Source organism: Ixodes scapularis, unplaced genomic scaffold (assembly GCF_016920785.2).
Source record: "Ixodes scapularis isolate PalLabHiFi unplaced genomic scaffold, ASM1692078v2 PGA_scaffold13__105_contigs__length_92229423, whole genome shotgun sequence".
Lineage (NCBI taxonomy): Eukaryota > Metazoa > Arthropoda > Arachnida > Ixodida > Ixodidae > Ixodes > Ixodes scapularis.
The window spans coordinates 30,411,052-30,429,065 of NW_024609839.1; the positions used below are offsets into that span (position 1 = coordinate 30,411,052).

General features: G+C 42.2%; 1 pseudogene; it reads left to right on the forward strand.

Moving 5' to 3' along the window:
- Positions 1–488: 488 nt before the first annotated feature.
- On the forward strand, positions 489–17,767 carry LOC115326874 (annotated as a pseudogene).
- The last annotated feature ends 247 nt before the right edge of the window (positions 17,768–18,014 follow it).

The window sequence follows — 18,014 nt, forward strand, 5'->3', positions numbered from 1 at the left end:
TCTTATTGTACGAAGCATATCTCCGAAGTGGCATCCTTTGTATACGAGTCGGCTGTTTACCTAGTTATAGGGCTCCCCTCTCTATCGCGTAAACCCTAGGATTTAGCGCGATGAACACTACGAGCTACCCGAGCCAATTCATAGCACGTGGCATGTCATGTGACTTCTCTGTTCTGGCGTCACTCCCCCTCCCCCAAGAGGACACGTGACATTCTCCGAGCTATGGACTGGCTCTAGTGGTTCGTAGCGTCCTTTGCGATCCATCGTAGAGGAACAAAGTATAGCTGCGCGCAGTCTTGCCAAAGGTACAGGCCTGAAAGTGTAACCAACTGAGACAGCGTTGGGAGCTACGTGCCCACCGGACCAATAGCCAAGCAGGGGCACCGGATTTCCCCATCGCCCGGGCTTGCCTGCGAGCGTTTTAGTTTCGCCTCCACCTCTTGTTCTGTACGCACAGCAGGAAATCGCTGCTCTAGAGCTGAGAAAAAATGAGCGTTACTTGTATAGTGAAGTACAAGGAGTCCTGCAAAAAGCTGGTTGTAGGCGGCGAGAAGGCTGCGGCGGATGTGAGAACGGCCCTTCTCACAAGCCACTTTAAAGATGTCGTGGACAACATGTTGATACAGGTGAGTGATATGCGCGCACACGTTTTGTGTGGTACTTGCAGAGGCGCGAGAGCGGCTTTCAAGATTAGGTCACAGAGGTTTTCGATTTCGATAAAATAAATTCTGTTCCGCGTCATTCATGAAGAATTTAGGCTATCGGTGACCTTCTGGAGCGAAACACCCGCTCTGAAAAGATGTCGGTGGTCGCTGCAGGAGCGGGTGGCGAGTAATTGCGAGCCGATCGGGCACCGATGCACTTTCTCCAGTGCTTCCAATAAAAAAAAAGCCACGTCTCCACGTGTAGAATTTCTTTTTCGAGTAGGTTTTGTTTTGTTTTGATGACAGGTTGAGTCTACACATCTCTGATTAGGCTGCGTCGAATAAGGCCAACATTTATTTAAAAATTTGTGTGGTTTAACTATAAGTTTGGTTATTACTTGCCGCTTACGGCCTGCCCCCCGCCCCCCTTTTTTTTAATAATTGTTTTTCATTGAAGCTAGTTAACTAAGCCCATTGATCTACATGTCTACAAACCTTTAAAAAAAAGTTTATTACTTTAGATGTGATATGCCGCGGGTGTTCCAATAAAGATCGACTTAAAAAAAGTTCCTAAAATATGTTGTACGGGATAGACAGAACCTCTTTCTGGGAACAAATTGACAGCCGCAGTGGGCGTCCGTATTCCGAGAAAATATACTAATTAACAAACCAATTAAAAAAATAAAAACATTCTTTTTAATCGGCGCAGTTTGGTAGCCACTGCGAGTTTGATGCCGCAGACAGAATGACCCCATATCCGTTTTTAAAACAGAAGTTTTCAAAAACTGTAGCGTGAGAAAATCGCGAGCTTTTTCCGAAGGAAACCGAAACAACACGAGAAGCGCAGGAAATCACGTGCAACGGTACCTTCAGCTTGTGACGTGTTGTGACGTCACCTAATCTTCGACGCGCAGTTCAAAACGTCTACGTCATTTTACCGTCGACCTCGGCACGCAGCACGCGCTTTTTGCCGCATCACTCATAAAAAAAAAAATAAAAAGTTTGCTAATGTTGAAGACCATGGAGCACGGAATGTCCCGCACGAACCACTCTGTGCATCATTCGCGCAATGTGTTTCAATCTTTTTATATATATATTTATTTGTTTTGAAATATAAATATTTTTTTTATTTTAGTGTTATTTTGTTTTTATTTTGATATATTTTATTGCATTACATTATTTTTGTGATTTTATTTTTATGTTATCGGAATTTTATTGTATATTATTTTTTAATCTTTTTTATATTTGTTGTTGTGTATTTTTATTTGTTTTAGTTATTATTTTTACCCAAAACATGCTGCTCTCACTGGCGCATTTGCTTTTAAATCAAAATTATTAATCCCTCAAGGCCAGCTGTGTGACTATGATATCCAACTGGCCGCCGCACCGACCTAGCTTCGAGCCTCGCCGAGGCTCAATCTTTATATGAAAGCTTAACATCTCTAATGCTTCCATCATGTATTCAAGACGCTCGCTATGACTGCTATTATGATACCTGTTCATGCAATTTTCTTCTAGGAAATGCCCCATAAAACACATTCTGTGTTAAGAAGAAAAACAAATGGAACTGCTACCTGAAATGAAAATCTGCGCAGGTCTATCTCTCTTGCATGGAGTGATGCGGCCAATGCAAGTGGCCGCCGGATGCCGAGCTGGAGAGAAAAATAATGCAGAAAATTTGAACCACGTGCCGTAATTGGGTGACGTTTCAACTCGTCAACAGCGGAAGTTTTCTTTGCACATAATTCCCTGTGCTTCTCATTCACTGTTTCGGTTTCCTGCAGAAAAAAAGCTAGAGATTTTGTCGCGCTGCAGTCCTTGTGAGAAGGAATTTTTCCGTTTTAGAAATGAATATGGGATCATTGTCTGCATCATCAAACTTGCAATTCATACTGCCCACCAAACTGCACTAATTTACAAATTAATTCGGTAGATATTTAGTATGTTTCTGCAATCCCAGGCATCTACCGTGCTTAGTTGACAATTTGTTTTCAAAAAGAGTTTCTTTTTATCCCAAACAGCATAATATAGAATACCATGCATCTGCCCATTTCGTACTAAGCGCCCACTCTCAAAACTTTAAACATCTTAAAAAATGTGCACAGTACATATATATATATATGTAAAAATTGATGACCTCACATGCGCCCATCCCCTATTTTTTCTTGATTATCTTCAAAGTTTGAGTTGGCACTTGCTCGCTATTTTATGGTATTTTTTTAGATTTTTTAAGTCATTGTAGAAACACTCGGTATTAACTTACCTTTTCACGTGCAGCTAAGCTGATTTATATTTAATATTTGTTTCAGGTGAAGGACAAAGCACTCAATGAATTCTTTGATATTGATGACATAACTGTTGTCACGAACGGTGACATTATAAGACTGGTCGAAAACCCATTCCTGGACCTATTCGCCAGAAGTGCACCCTTGGAGCTGTTAGTACATTTATGGCACACTTGATCTATTTGCTTGTTGTGTTAAGTGTGTAAACACTTTCACTTTCAGCACGTATAAGAGGATGACGATGACATTACTGCATATGTATAATTTGCTTCATAACCGGGACAGAGCCCAAGCATCTTTCATTTTGTCATGACAGAAATTGATGACACTGCTTTTTGTACATTCTTAAGAAACTTTCTTATGGTGGAAAGACTAAGGACAGAATACTTCTCCACTGCAGCGATCCTGATTTCGCATTGAGCCCGGAGAGTCCTGCTGTTCCCAGCCCTGTATCCCTACAATCAGCACCTGGACCACTATGGTACAAGTTTCCTGACTTCCCGATCAACATTGCTCAGGAAATTGAAAAGACGGAAGTGGGCAAGGTGATGCCGGATTTGAGGAGGAACATCATCAGACAGATTGTCTCATCTTTGTGTATAGAGACTATGTGAGTATCAAACTGTATTTAACATTAGTTCTCCATTGTTTAATATTTAATTATTTTTCAGCTAGCAGTCATGATGAGGCATTTGGAGGGCACACTTTCCAAACGCCAGATTGCCTTGGGCAATCTGGCGTTTTCATGTGGAAAATTAGTTCAAGGCATTTGCAACAGATGTGCAGTCATGTCTTCACTTTTTGCAGGGTCTTACATAATTTGTAACCAAACATATGTCTTTTATATGCACTACCCATATCCTGAGTCCCATAAATGCTGCTCTATCTGATCTGTATCCTGATAGACGTGAACAATTTCTCCGTGATCAATTCTGGTAGTTCAGTTTTAATTTGGGGTGAAGGCTCAGTATTTTTTTGCTAGTGAGTTTCCTTTGATGAATGTGTGGCATCACCACAGTCAAGACTGCGAACTCAAACATTAGAAGAGGAGAAACGTTTGTGATTTAAGCTCCACCCTTTACTATCATTAGCATATTAATCTTCCTTTCTTCTTTAAAAATGCTAAAATGCTCCAAAAGAAAAAAAGAAAGAAATTACATGTTCTGGTTTATACAGCATGAGGCTGCTTCAAGACAAATAGAGCCAAAATGTCCTAGTAGGTGTTGCACTGCTGCTCAGGGAATTTTCGATTAATGTGCTATGAGCTGAGCTAGTGGGTGCATGATACTAGGATAGGGCCAGCTTAAACAAATAAGAGAAAAAAATGTGAAATTACCGATAGAAAAATAGTGTTATAACTGAACTACCAGCTAGACTACATGAGAAAGGCTTGGAACTATGGCCATCGAAGAAAACAAAGCAATGCATGTCAGCGTGCCTTTTATCAAGCTAAACATGAAAAAAATATATATATATTTGCGGTGTTTTACGTTTCACTGAAATGTGGGTCCATTTCAAACTAAATTCTATCTATTTATCTCGTAGAAGAAGAAAAAGAAGCACATACCGTATTTGCCGGACTATAAGTCGCACCCTTGTATAAGTCGCACCTCTCCGCACGGTTCAAGCGATGAATTCTTTAGTTTACGTGCATCGGTATCGCAAAATCAGAGTTTTGCACAATGGGCTAGATCGCATGTACCGTTTGATGTGCAACATTGACTTTTTGACTCGCAAGAAATGCCCACAGCACGGAGCTGTCTGGCGGGGGCAGTCAAGTGTTTGTCAGCAAAAAGACGTAAAATGCTCAAAAAAAGATGGTAGTCAGTTTTATTCGAGGTAACTCGTGCCGAGCGAACAAAAGTTTAACGAGCTAGACACTAGTGAACCAAGCTTTGGAGCACTAAGCCTAGCCTAGGCCAAGTCCCGGAGACGACGGGACTCGGCCTAGGCTTTCTGCGCAGGCAGAAAGGGAAACCTTGACATACTTTTTTTCGGTACCTCTAAGAGATCGGCTAGGCACAATTCTTTCTGTTACATGTAGCAACATGGATGGAGCATGGCAAAAAGAAACTGGTCATCAAACGGAAACTAAGAGAGACATGAGAAAATAGTCTGTAATGCGTGTATGCCAGCCCACTTACCTTACAGTGTTATTGGACTGAATGAAGCAAAAGAATACTGAATGAAGCAAAAGAATGCCATGGCTGAATTAGGCAACATCGATAACATGCTGTAAAAGCTTTATTCTCACTGCATTGCATATTCAAATTGAGCCGCTCTGGGGAAACCTTAAAATTTCTCGCTTTCTGAGTCAGTTATGAAAAGTGTAGAAGACTGCGGTGACAGCAGTGCCTCCTGGAGGGGGCAACACCACCTATGACTACGTAGTTACGGTGCTCTACAAAAAATGGCGTTCGGCGCATTAAAAAAATGGCGTCGGACCGTGAAAAAAAACCTAAAAACTCGTGTAAGTTGCATTGTTGTATGAGACGCACCAAGAAAAATGTTTGGAAAAAACCACAACTTATACACCGGAAATTACGGTAGTCAAGGTGCACAAAGAGGAAGAAGTTTTAAACCATAGCAGATAATCCAGCTACTATATCTCTGTCTCTTTTTGTATCTTTGTATTCTGACACTTTCCTCTATTAATACTTTATTGTGTACATTGAGTGTAGTTTTCACATTTCTCAAGTTAGTCTCCCATGTCTGCAAGAAATTAAGTTAAGAAATTGAAGACAGGATGCAATATTTTAATTGTACAATCAATGTATTAATTTATGGCTTAATTATTTCTGTGCCCATAATGACAGTTAAGATCTGCCTAAAATAAATGATGCCAACTGTCAGTCTCATTTGTAAGTAACCAATCGCACAAATGCTTCTCACCTGAAATATCTCCTAGGTACCCTGGTGAACACTACCTTACAGCTGCCCAAGAACTCGTCAGGACGTACCCGCAACGGATGAATAAATCACGAACTCGCTGTGTGAGTATGCATTTATACATCAATGACCTGATCGTAACAACTAACTGTGACACCTTTGATTGCCATTGTATTCAAAGGTGATAACTCTGAGATTTCTCACAATCTGTTAGAGGCTGTCCAACTCATTTTGCTTTAGGATTGAATTTGCAAATATACAAGTCATGAAGGCTCCATAATCTCCCCCTCCCTTTTCCTGCCTTTGACTGCCCTGCCTGTGCAGATCCGGATGAGCATTGTACCTGTGTGGGGTCGCATATTGCTACAGCATGATGCACGTTGAAGACCCCGGCTAGCAGTCATACTGCGCTGGCTATACCACATCTAGAGTACGAAGAAGTGTCGCCATACATCAAAGGCAGCCTGGCCTTACGCTGTATAAATACAAACGTTTATTTGAATTATTTTAATTTGATTGGTGTTATTTAAGTTGCAGATATGGTTGAGCAATTAAATCACATAGAATTGAGGTGATATGAACAATCTGTATAAGCATATTCTCCACCACCAAGGAGCCCATACTTCAGTTTGTTGTACCGCTGTCACAGCTGTGGCACTGATCGGCTGTAATGGTAGAGCATATTCAAGGATAAAACTGTACATTGCCTATTTCATGGGTTGCATGCTGGAAACAAATTTAGGAACGCTCAACCATATGCTGATAATGTTCAAAGGCACTATGCTCGGTGACAACTTTTCTTAGCATTTCTGAAGAGACGTGGAGAGTGCGTGCACAGCTCTAATCAGCGCTCAAAAGGGAAGATGGCATGCATGCCCATACTTTTGACAGCATTGCCAAGAGTTGTCTTAGAGTATAGTCCCTTATTTGTTTTATGACAATTTTCGTAAAAAATCAATTACATTTGTGTAGACATGAGGCTGCAGGCCATCATTCGACACCCCTGGGCAGTACAGTGTTTGTAAAATCATCAAATTAATCAGTAAATTCAGCAGATAGGCAAAGTGGATACAATTTTCCCAAACATCACATATTGACTCTTGCTAGATAATAGTCTACTTTCATAAATCCCTCCCTGTAGCATGGCACATGCTCCAAACTAGGGACAGTTGGCCACTGAGAAGAATGGTGAAGCCAGCGGCGTAGACTTTCCATTTTCCTGGGGGGGGGGGGGGGGGGCAGGCTGAGAAGTTCTCCCCGGGGGGGGGGGGGGGGGTGCGCTTTAACTGCTTGCCAGAACTGGAGATTGAAGCTAACGAAAGGCATGCTGGTACTTAATTTCCCATGTATTTTGTCAATAAAAGCAAAGTAGGCGTTATTTTGTTTACATGCCACTCCTAGAAGCTCGTTACATGGCACGTAAACAGCGTCTCGGTAAGGGTCATGGCCCGGGCCGGGGGGAGCTTGGATTTCACCAGGGGGGGGCACAAGCTCCGATGCCACCCCGTAGTCTATGCCTATGGGTGAAGCCATATATTTTTTGGTTTGGATCAATGTATGAATGCATCGGCACTCCAAATACACATTAAAATGTTAAAAGAGAGCTGAGCAAAAAAAGACAAAAACTGCTAAAGATCTGTGATGAGAGACTGAGACGACGAAACTATGCTCACAATCTACTGTTCCCAGAATCCACCGTGTCGCACCTCTCCACCAGGGTCATTTCAATTTTGGGAAAGGTCTATTGTCAATTAAGTCATTAATCAGACATTTTCTGATGTCACATTTTAGGCCTCCTGGCACGCAGGTATCAAGAACCGAGCCCGAAATGTTCGCGAAAGGATGCCAGCTGGACTCATGGAGGTGGATTCTGCAAGGGCAAAAGCCAAGGCTCGACAACAAAGCCGAAGGGTCGAACTTCCTGGCGACCACCACTCTGTGCCGAAGAAGGCAGTCAAAAACGTAAGCTCATGAGTAGTTGAGGGTTAGAAACATTTCATTTGAGCTGCCAAATTATGTAAACATTAAAGTACCTTGTAAAAAATGCACTCTATTTCCATGGAAAAGGCTGGTCGAACAGCCTTGAGGCAATTGGTTTAATTTTTTACTTGCTTGTTCCACTATGTGAGTACTCTGTGGCATTGAAACTGGGGAGAAGGGGGGACGGGGGGAAGACCCCTAGGACATTTCTTGTAAAATAATCAGAGGAAGGGAAGAGAAATCCCGCCTTCCTCACCTCCATCTCTTAAACACTTCCCACACTCCTGGTGTGCTTGTAACATCCAAGGAAAGGAAAGGCCCATTTCTTTCAAGGGGTATTCTTTACTTTGTTTGTCAAAGAGAAGCTGAAACAAAAATGTTTTTATTTGTTCATGGTGCATGTGACAAAACTGATTTGTTCATGGTGCATGTGACAATTACTATAGAATTGTTAAATTCTTGTGCATGTCCCAGTGAAATCTCAGAAAGAGAAATCATGGAAGCAGGTTCTATCAGTCAGTCATAACACTCATCAGAAAAAACAAGAAAGGAAATGGGAACTAGGGATAGAAAAGAATTGTTAAAAGGGCAATGCAAATTTTTTTTTTTACTTTCGATAAGTATAGTTTAGAATTATTCCTGGATATTTGTAACGTATGAAGCACGCATTGTTTTTTTTTTTCTCCACACAATGGCAGTCACAAAAAAAGATTTGAGAAAAACGAAAACCAGATAAAGCAGCCACGTGATCTGGAGCCAAATTAAATGCCTCCAGTGTTTAACATAGCCACGCTCTGGGGCTGCAAAAGCACAGGGTGCTGCCTGAGTTCCGTACATTGTTCAAAAGTTCTGCTATTCCCGCCATCACAGTGATTTGACATGAGTCACTACCCAAATGCATCTCGATGCATTGAATGTCATGAGTCCTAATCGAATGCTGACGCAGTGCTTGTGTCCACTGTATGAGCTGTACTAAATATCATCACAGCGAAGATCTCGAAGCTTGGTGACAAAATCCTGGAGATCAAATTGTTGGCGTTGTCCTTGCAACTTCGCCATCAAGTTTCGCGAAAAAGGGGCTGGAAGAAAACGCCCATTTTTATCTTTCTAAGTTCACTGCGACGAAGACGCTTCTTGGAAAGTGGCGTTGTGTTAGAGTATTCTTGGGTCCCACTAGTGCCTGGAAGCTTGTGTGAAGTGAGAAACACTCCTACCAATCATTGTTGCACGGCCCCTTCAAGGGAGAAACGTAATAAGAATTTACAGAATGAAAACATACCAGGGACAGAAGACTGACACATACAGATCTTTTGAAACGTCTATGTCCGTCTTTTGCCCCTGCTGGGCGTTTATTTTTTTGTCTTTTACTACCACGAAAATGGTCCTCTAAAAAGAATGAGATGCTCCAAGGTCTCGGAAGAGCAGTCACATTATTAGGCTCGTTCTATTTACCTGCACCTGCTGCATTAGTGCAGAAAAGTGTAGGGCGGTGTACTTCCGGTCATATTTCAATACACATACCGGTAGTACACTACACCTACACTTCTCTGCATCCGTGCAGGAGGTGCACGTAAATCGAACAAGCTTATTGAAGGATAAAAGGTTTATGCTGTCGAACATTGAACTCGTAAAGTGCACTTATATTGTGAGTGTCTTTTTTATTCATTGAACAAAACAATAATATATAAATATATAGACATTGTATTCCTGAAATTATTTAAAAATACCATAGCAATGGTCTGACTGTTTCAGAATCGATGTAACACAGCATGCTTTGCATATGCTTGCCATTGTGAGTCATCCTCACATCTCTTGTTGGGCAATTGTTAGTTTGTTGGGTGTCTTGAAGGGGGTCCTCTATAGACCAACAGAGTGTTTACAAACAAGCCCGCTTTGCCCACACCAAGTGTGGGCACTGCGCTTGTGCAGCAACTGAATTCGGGAGGAATACGTAATGTGTTTGCGCATGCGCAGTACTGACAGGAGCGCCACCGCAGTGGCGTGACATCAGTGAGTTGAGTTGGTCTATATTATTCCTAAGAACACTGTTACAAAAAATGAAACATACAATCTTTATCTAAAAAAACAACATGAAAAGCATTGCTTTTAAATTGTTTTTACAATTTCAGATGGTTCAGGCTACAGACTGTGGCCCTGGAGAAGATGAGGAAACGATCAACGGGCAGATTGAGTTTATGAAGAAAGAGATGAAGAAGACGGTGTGGGACAAAAGGAAAGTGCAAGACGCTATGAACCGAACCTACAAAGCCAGGCGGGCATGGTTAAACGGAGCAAATTTGACAGTGACTGCTGTGACAGATCGCTACCCAGCCCTTACGCGGGCACAAGAAGCAAGTATTCATCCTGAACCTATTAGTTTAACTAGGCTACAGATTTCCTGGTGTTTAAGGATGAACAAAATATTTGCAGGCGTTTTTTTGGAGTTCATTTTATGTAAAAAAATTTTGTATTTCGACAATTTGGTTTGTGCAAATGCCAAAAAAGATTATTACTCACAAAAACAATTGCAGAAAAAAAAACTTGTAAAAACTAAGAGCTTAAGTTTAATTGACATCTTGTTGACACCCTTATAATGCCTCTCACTCACAATAATGCAACAGCACTGGCAAACGACAGACAGCGAGTTGGAACCCAGTTCAAGGTGTGGGTACTTTGCAAGTAATGTAAACATCTGGAGCCTTTGGTTTTATTGTTTCTTCACAGATTACCTGGCAGTGCCCAAAGGCATTATAACAAGTTAGGAAAATAAGGTACTCATCATGACACCTGTAACAACCGGTTCCACTCTACAATGGTTTTAACCGAAAAAGAATTGGCATCCATGCTCATCCTGTCACAGTGCTTCCTCAGTTTAAAAGTGTGTTTGTTGTGTAAAGGAACAAAATATGGTTACTTTAAGTAGACATCACTGTTAATTCAAGTTTGATTTTTTTTTCTTTAATATTAAGAATAAAATGTTTAATTAAATATTCAGAATAACAACCAACCTTCAAGTTATCCCACTACCCTTCTGCTTCATGTAATAGCAAAAATATAAGTGTTCTCAAGCAAAATGTTTCTGTTACAAGGAATGCAAGTAACAACGGCCAGTGTACTTTCGAGCAGTGTTGCCCAGCTCTGGCTTAAAAAGAACAAAAACTTTGGGACTATCCGTGGTGGCTGCCCGGCTGACGGTAACTTTCATGCCACTGTCCTTTAAGGATAGTAATTCCAGTAAGAGTATGTGTATGACATATGTCTGAGGGAGGATTTATGAAAATAATACAGTCGCCGACTGATTATTCGGACTCAGAAGGGACCCGCCCCGAAATGGTCCGAACAAGCAGTCCAAAAATTCGGTAGATGAAAAGCTTGCCTTTATTACGCCTAAGCAGGCTTTAAAAAGCCGTCAATAGTGGCTTGCTTCATCTTTTGCCTGCTTGCGATGATGTCTGCTTGCATTTGTGTGAGCGCCGTGTTCTCGTCGTACACATTCAACAGCAATGTTAATGCATTCATAATGTCTGCTGTCAATGGCTGCAGGCGGTAGTCGTCGTCGGAGTCTCATTTTCTGCTGATGCGAAAAACGAGACGAAAGGTGCAAACCCACAAACGCAAAATGGCTACCGGCGACGCGAAAGTGGGGCGGAGGCGCGAAGGGATGGAAGGAAACAAAGCAAAATAGTAATAATAATGATGATGATGATGACGTGCAGCTAAATGGAAAAAAAAAGGCTAGCGGTAGGACTCAGGAGTAAGTACTCAAGTCGCGCTGCCAAACCAAACCAAGCCAATTCATTTGCAGCGAACATAAAATTCAAAATGGCCACTTCTCGGTGGTGTTTCCCGCTGATCGCTCGCGACGAGTTTGTCCGAATTATCAAACTTTCGTACTTCAAGCTGTCCGAAACATTGGTCGTGAATATACACTATATCTTTGGGATAAGTCACGGTTCCTCCTTTAGGTCCGAACTATCGAACTTTTGTTCTAAGCATGTAAGTCACCGAAAAATCGGTCGGTGACTTACATGCTTAGAACAAAAGTTTCCGGAAATCAGTGGGTTTTTTTCGTTTTAAAGAAGTCTGAATTTCTGACACTGGAGAATGTCTCTTGGCATTTTTCGGTGAAAATCCGAAAGTCTGCTGCCTAATTATAACTAAAGAGTATCAGCTATGATTTACAGTGCATTTGGTAGATCTTTGCATAATTTCATGCATTAGCTATGCAGCGCTGTACAATTCTCTTGAACACTAAAAAAAATGTACAGTAAACTCTCACTTGAGCAAACCTCAAGGGACCCAAGGAACATTCACTAAACTGAATATATTCACTAGAATATGGAACAGCATAGGGCACAACATACATCGAGTCAAAAGTGTGAAATGCAATTTATGGAGTCACGTATATCAATATACTATACAAAGTGCATAACAGTTACCCTGCTGCTTTTTCATTTTGAAAAAAGAATTTTAATTTTCATTTGCACCGGTGCTTTAATGCGCAAGAAGTAGCAAAGCTGTCCAGAGAGTATCTTTTTTTGCACTTCCTCTGGCACAGCCTGTTGCTGTGACGAAGCCATACCGCAACGGCATCGTCCACTGGCTCAAAATATCCCGTGCAGAGTCGTTTCACGTTGGGAGGCTCCTTCAAGCTTTGACTTTTGCTTTACTATCGTTGACAACGTCGACGGTGGAATCCTGTAGTCCTTCGCAACGTCCACTTGCCTTTAACCGTTGTCCAGGCGCTGAAGGATTTTGAGCTTGTCCGATAGAGACAGCCGCTTCTGTTGTACTCATAACGAAAGTGGGCGCACAAACTGCTGTCCTGCCGTTGTTACCCAAAACTAAGATGGCCGAACGGAAGTGGTGACAAAGAACAGACACACCATGTGGTTTGTTTTCGTCTACCACACCGCCGCTCTGCCTCGGCGGCACTGTAAACACCAGCGATGATACGCCGCCGCTGTAGAGACAGCGGCAGCGGGGCGGCAGGCATTAGCTATGCCAGCACTGCAGAGCACCCAACTTCGCTGAACTGATTGCAAAAATAATCCTGGGTCCACCGATCAAGTTTGTTGAACTGGAATACTCGCTATTCCGAAATTTGTTTTTCGTTGAACTGAAACATTTTTGCACAGAATGCATAGGAAAACTGCCGGGAAGTTTTTTAAAGTTCGTTATTTTGAAATATTTGTTAAACCGACGTTCACTCAATTGAGAGTTTACTGTATGCATATGCCAGTAAAACTTAAACCCGGCTGTTAAGGATTGAGGGATGAGTTCCAGACTATGAAAATTATATTATTTAATGTTGACATGCAATTCAGCAATTTACATAGAATTGTCAACCCAGCCAGTAGTCAAGGTAAATGGGTTAAATACGGGGGGTGATCAAAAAGTTCCGGGACTGATTTTGTAGCGTAGAAAGTGAGGGCAGTACAGTGATGCGTGCGCAGCAGTCAATGTAAAGAACCTTATGTCTCATTATACAAAAGGGCGCCACTCGGTGAAAATTTGGAGCTGCGCTACACCAGTTTGTTTGACCACATGCACGAGCATGATGGCGATCTTTCCATACACTGCAAACCAAAGCAAGAACGAACATCAATTTTATGTCAAGCTCAGCAAACATAAAACAGAGACCTCTAAAATGGTTTAGAAAGCTAATGTAAAAAAAAGTGAGGTGTGCGATGTGTTTTGAGTGGCACTCGCACCTCAAGAATGGCAGAACGTCACCAAAGTCAAGGAGAGCTCGGATAAAGTCGCCCTACTACTCTTCGTCTTCCAGCGATGTTCTGCCATTCCTGAATCGTGAGTGCCACTTAAAAAACTTCGCGAAATTCACTGCTTTTTCACACAAGCCTGCTGAATCATATCGATTGTCTCTGCTTTATATTTGTCGAGTTTGACGCAAAATTGATGTTCGCTCTTGCTCTGGTTTGTAGTCTATAGTAAAATAGCTATTGTGCCCATGCACGTGGTCACGAAAACTTGTGAAACGCAGCTGCAAATGTTCACAGAGCGGTGCCCTTTGGTATAACGAGACACAAAGGTCCCTTTCTTTGACTGCTGAGCGCGCATCACTGTGCTGCCCTCTCTTTTTTTGCTACAAAATGAGTCCCGGAACTTTCTGATCACACCTCGTATAATGCAGACGAAAATATTTGCTAATAAGAACATGGTCTGTCTCATAGAGCAAAAGGCAGGAGTAGGCACCATCATGACCAAGTGACATAATCGGATTCTTTTTGAGTTTTATTATAGTGTTGACATCTCATATATAAATTGATCACAATTTATTATTTACAGATTCGACAGGAGTTCAGACGGCTGACAGGTCGAGATGCCGAGGAGGGACTTGATGCGTTCCTTGAAAGGAAAACTGAAGAACTCTACAAGCTCTTCCTTATGAAGGCTGCCTCCAAACGACAGGCAATGGAAATTCTGGAGTACTGCAAGGGATGCTCTCAAGAAGAGAGTGCAAGTAAGTGCCAAAAGAAAATTGCTTTTCCCTCTGGCATGTTTTTGGAAGCTTTCTAAGGTAGCTAATTTGCTTGTAAGTGCCTACAAAACCAGCAATTATTAAGCTGCAAGTCTTACGGCCAACAACATGAGCAGATATTTTGAAATCATAATTTTTAGAAAATAAATGATGCCATGGCTACAACAGTAACATACAGCTATGTAAAGTATAGGGAGAACATTTGAACGGTATTAGCGCACACGTATGAGGAAGAGAGAAGAGACAGAAAAGAGCGCTACTCACAACTGTATTTACAAAGATGAAGAAAAGGAAGAACCTCGTCAAGATCCCCATAAAGATGAAAAAGGAAGAAGAGGAAGCAGAAATATAAAACAGGAATATAAAACACAAAGTCGGGTGTTCCCTCGCGCGCACAGGCTTGAGACACTGGTTCTTTGATTAAACACCAAAACCTTTGTTGGCCTTTTCATTGCCGTGGTGCAGGGTGTGTTTGCATCAGTCTTCGCTCACGCAGGGTCACCCTTGTCAGAGGGGAAGACGAACACCTCGTCCGTGGTCGGCTGCCGCTGGGTCGTCGTGCCTGATGTCTCGTGGCACCCGTGACCCATGCGAGTTCTGCATTGTCCGTGTTAAAAAGTCTGTTTCCTTGCTTGTTAAGGCTACCACCACCTCGCGGGTCATTTTATCCTTGTGCCTCTCTAGAGTTATTGTTTCCCCGAACAGCGGATTGCAATTGCACTCTTTGCAATGTGTTGCGGGATGACCTCCCACTGTGGCTCTCAGAGAATAATCATGCTCGCGAATCTGCAGCGTGTGGCATCGGTAGCCTTAACAAGCAAGGAAACAGATTTTTTAACACGGACAATGCAGAACTCGCATGAGTCACGGGTGCCGCGAGACATCAGGCACGACGACCCAGCGGCAGCCGACCACGGATGAGGTGTTCGTCTTCCCCTCTGACAAGGGTGACTCTGCGTGAGCGAAGACTGATGCAAACACACCCTGCACCACGGCAACGAAAAGGCCAACAAAGGTTTTGGTGTTTAATTAAAGAACCAGTGTCTCAAGCCTGTGCGCGCGAGGGAACACCCGACTTTGTGTTTTATATTCCTGTTTTATATTTCTGCTTCCTCTTCTTCCTTTTTCATCTTCATGGGGATCTTGACAAGGTTATTCCTTTTCTTCATCTTTGTAAATACAGTTGTGAGTAGCGCTCTTTTCTGTCTCTTCTCTCTTCCTCATACGTGTGCGCTAATACTGTTCAAATGTCTAACTACCAACTAGCCCAGTTATCAACCCTTTTAAAGGGAGAACATTTATTATGATTGTAATGCCATGCTAACATTTATTTGCAGGGAAGTATTGTGACTGTCTATATTTTTTTAACTTTTTCTCAAGCGCTCCTTGGCAATGGCGCCCTGCTCCTGCTGCCATGCCTGATGAATGAAAAAAGTGCCTCGATTCTGAAGAAATTGGTATGAGCAACTCATTATGCACATCTTAGTTTTCATGCAAAAAGCTTTGATTACTGGCAGTCAACCTCCATACAAATAATAATTATAGACAGCAGGGCGACAGATATAGTTTTCTTTGTTAATTAGAAATGTCTAAAAGGATGCACTAATATAATAGTACACAGCATGGCACAAAGCGACCAAGTGATCTCTAGTGTTTTTTTTTCTTTTTTTGCACAGCTGAAGGACTGGGGTCAAAACTACTAGTATAGTGAACTCTGCTTATGCTGGGTGTCAACCTATACTCCGTTTCACAATAATTTGGCGAACTGTGAAGGTTGCAGCCAAAATGCGCCCCAGTAAGGGCGTCGGAGCAAGGCACATACAACCCTCCATAATTGAAGCCACAGAGGGCTCGTTACTACCACAGCAACGGTGCCGTCCGCGACAAAATGTAGTTCTAGGCTTCTTTATCTTTTAACTGCAATTGAACTCGCACGATTGCATCTGGCCACATCACATGGAAGAAATAGACGAAGACATGTTACGTTTGAACGATACTTATAATTAATTCGGATCAACTCTTTTCAAAGAACGAGGTGGCTTTTGAACAATTTTTGAAGTTTGAACGATCGTAGTCCTGTAATCGACCACTTCCGCTCAAAACGTCGCCCTAGCTATAACACCCGCCACAGATTCGCGGGTACATTAGGCGTATGGTTGCCTTGTGAACTGACCCCGAAGAGCTCACTACTCAAATGGACGGCATTGTCACAGTGATGGACGTTCATCCAAAGTTGTTTGGTTTCGCAGCAGACGACTTTAGGCTAGCATGCAGACAACAGTTGGTTCCTCCCTGCCTCGCATTTGCTGCAGCGATACAAACTCTGTAGTGACGTCGTGTCACTGCCTCGCTCCGACGCCCTTATTGAATCGCGGGGGCTACAGCCTCCACAATTTGCCAAGTTATCGTGAAGCAGAGTATAGTAGGTACATCAATCCCTTTTAAAACCCCATTGAGCAACATTGGCAGTCACCATTTGTTGGACATCAAGTGTGTGATTGAATTGGAGTCCTTTCTGGTCGATGGCCTTACACATTGTATAAACGAGCCGAGCCGAGTTAATGCAAAGCACTCGTACAGGTCACGCACCCTCATGTCTAATACATGCTCAGAATATGTAATGAAGCTATAGTGAACTCAGATACCCTTCCTCTCAAATTTTAGTGTGTATCAGAATGTCTAACAGACGTTTCTAAAGGATTGCCAGAAGGTCATTTTGTCAGTTATCTTCCCAGAGCAGTGCCACAGCACAGAAACAAGTAGCCAAGTGTGAATATTCATGTGAGTACAGATGTGGGAGAATCGGAAAGTTAAGAGGAATTATTTAGCCTATGGGTGTTCAAAACTGTCCATGTGCAACATGGTACCACCACCACTGTTCAACATTGCTTGCAACCAGGCTAGCAATGGCCATGGTGCTCACATCACAAACGTCCCAAGATGCCTATCTCTCACTTTGATTACTGCTTGATAGAAAAATATAGAGAGTCATTCAAGATAGATAGTGCACTTATTTTTAATTTGTCATTTATGCTTGCAGTTTGATTTCGGTATCCCTTTAAAAATGTCTGACAACTTGTGAACCTGGAAACATTGTGTTACCCTAGTGGAGGAAATTTAGTGTAGAAGTTCACCTGTCTGCTTCTGAATAAACAAATAGGTTCAGGGAATTTCTAGATGTTATACATGGCAGTATTCCTTTTCCGTTTTCTACAGGAGCCAGGCACCCAGCACATGAACCCATGTATTGTATACGTTGGGGAAGATGTCTTGACCTCTCCCATGTATGCAGTGAAAGTCGAAGAACTGAGCATTGACGTTCCAAGCCTCAAGCAAGCTTTCTCATTGCTAATAAGCCTATTCTGGGCCTTCGGCATTCACTATATTCCGGAGGCCAAGAATATGCTCACCATCCTGGAGAAACAAAAATGGGCACGGTTGCACTTCGGGTTTGGAGCTCATTGTGAGCTTCAGACCTGCAGACAGAAGAGGCAATTTTTCCTGTTGTTCCAAAGATGCTGACAACTTTCCAGATGCTGCAACACAAAAAACAAACTACTCAATATTATACATTTTCAGATGCTTTTCTAAGCAGTGAAATTACTAGTTCCGAGTGCTTTAATTATTTTGTTTGTAATGTTTTAAGTTACCTATTTATTTTGATGTAAGTTAATTGCTTTGTTTGATATTGTTCACAGGTGCCAATAGGAAGGC